Source organism: Microtus oregoni, unplaced genomic scaffold (assembly GCF_018167655.1).
Source record: "Microtus oregoni isolate MIOR12 unplaced genomic scaffold, Mior012 000007F_ref0000211, whole genome shotgun sequence".
Classification (NCBI taxonomy): Eukaryota; Metazoa; Chordata; class Mammalia; order Rodentia; family Cricetidae; genus Microtus; species Microtus oregoni.
This window is the reverse complement of record NW_024543066.1, coordinates 42,001,485-42,003,643: the sequence shown is the minus strand read 5'-3', so window position 1 is coordinate 42,003,643 and position 2,159 is coordinate 42,001,485.

The following is a 2,159-nucleotide window of genomic DNA, read 5'->3' as shown; positions in this document are numbered from 1 at the left end:
TTGGTCGTTAGGGACGCTTAAGTCGCCAGGGGGCGGGGCCGTGAGCCCTCTGCTCTGGGACTCTGGGCGTTGACTGGCGCCTCCTCCGCACTCTTCCTCCCCATTTCGTACTCCTCCCTCCTCGCGTGCTCAGATCACGACCCTAGGGTCTTGGACTCTGCTTGTGATTCTGACTGCGTGTTTCGGGATGCAGAAGCTTCTGGCGGGGAGAGAAAGATGGGTTAGGAGTGGGGGAGGGGAGAAGGCCCAAGCAAACAAAGGAGGCAGCACTTAAGTCACTGGAATTCCCCTGTGGCTGAGCTGTGGAGGCCAACTCTGCTGGGGAGCCTCTTCACCTTTCTCCCACACGAACCAAGTGTCAGACACAGAAAGGGCCAGAGCCTCCACAATGCTCCTTCACTCAGCCTGAAGTCTGGAGCCTCCAAAACTTCCAGCCCTGGCATGACAGGATAGGGCTGCTGTCCCGCCTCCAGGGATCTGGCTGTGTTTGCTACCTCGGCTCCTCCAGAGCCGAGGGACAGCAGACTGACTTAGGAGTCCCAGGGAGGCAAAGCTTCTCAGGTCAGATACCTCTGATGACTCCCCAGTTTGGTGGCCATGGAGGAACTGGGGTTGTGGCAAACACTATAGACTGGCCTACTAGCAAGCTCTGGAGGTCAAGCCGAGCGGTGAGGAACCAGGCTTCTGCTCAGTCCCTTCAAGCCCTCACAAGTGTCTTACAAAGTTGTGGGTGACCTTGAACTTCTGTCATTCCTGTTTCACCCAGTGCTGGGATTACAGGGGTGTAATTTGGCTCTTTGGATTTATGTGGTACGGGGATCAGGCCCAGGGCTTAGTACATGCTAGGTACTCTGTCACCTGAGCTCTATCCCCAGCCCAAATGACCTCGCATGAGTCCCAGTGTGGCACTATGGCATCATGCAGGCCCACTGGGTTTATTAACCGTGTGGGGGAACCCTTGCTTTGAAGATGTGCACCCCCACTCCCACCCTTCACTCTTTCCTATATCTAGGTAGAGCTCTGGCTGGGTGGTTTGTTCTGATAGAGGAGGGGCCTCCGTACGTTCCTTGGCCTCATTTGCTTCAAATGCCATATTTCAGCTTTGGCTACTTGTGTACATACGTGTTCCCGTGTAGATAGGTGCTTGTGTACATACGTGTTCCCGTGTAGATAGGTGCTTGCACTGCCTTCTTTACAACTCTGCAACCCGGTCAATGAAACTCTCAACAGTGGCTGAATGTGTTTGAGATGGCGTGTCTCAGGAGGATTCTAGGCGTCACACGAAGAGATAGGCTGCACAATGATGACATTAAGAAACAGCTCTATGGAGCTGGAGAGATGGCTCAGTGGTTAAGAGCACTGCCTGCTCTTCCAAAGGTCCTGAGTTCAATTCCCAGCAACTACATGGTGGCTCACAACCATCTGTAATGAGGTCTGTTGCCCTCTTCTGGCCTGCAGGCATACACACAGAATACTGTATACATAATAAATAAATAAATGTTTTTTTTAAAAAAAAAAAAAGCTCCATGAGCCGGGCGATGGTGGCGCATGCCTTTAATCCCAGCACTCGGGAGGCAGAGGCAGGCGGATCTTTGTGAGTTGGAGGCCAGCCTGGTCTACAAGAGCTAGTTCCAGGACAGGAACCAAAAGCTACAGAGAGACCCTGTCTCGAAAAATCCAAAAAAAAAAAAAAAAAAAAAAGAAAAGAAACAGCTCCATCTACAGAAGGAAGTAAACTACAGGATACAGCAACAGTGCTTGAGATACTTTGGCCATGTAATGAGAATGAATGACGGCAGACACCCAAAGATAGCACTGCTTGGAGAAGTGCATGGGATAAATCGAAGAGGAAGGCCCAGAAAACGCTGGACAGACAGCATAAAGACAGACTGTGGAACCTTAGGTATGGCAATGACAAAAGCATCTAGGACTGCCCAGGAAAGGAACAACTGGAGAACTGCCATAAACGGGCTGTCCGTGCATGCTTAGCATTGCCAGGGCATACATGATGAAATGATGATACAGATAGGAACACACATGTGTATGTAGATATGGAGGTAGGTTGAGAGATGATGATGCAGATAGGAACATGTGTGTACACACATATGGAGGTAGGTTGAGAAATGATGGTGCAGATGGGAACACAAGTGTGTATGTAG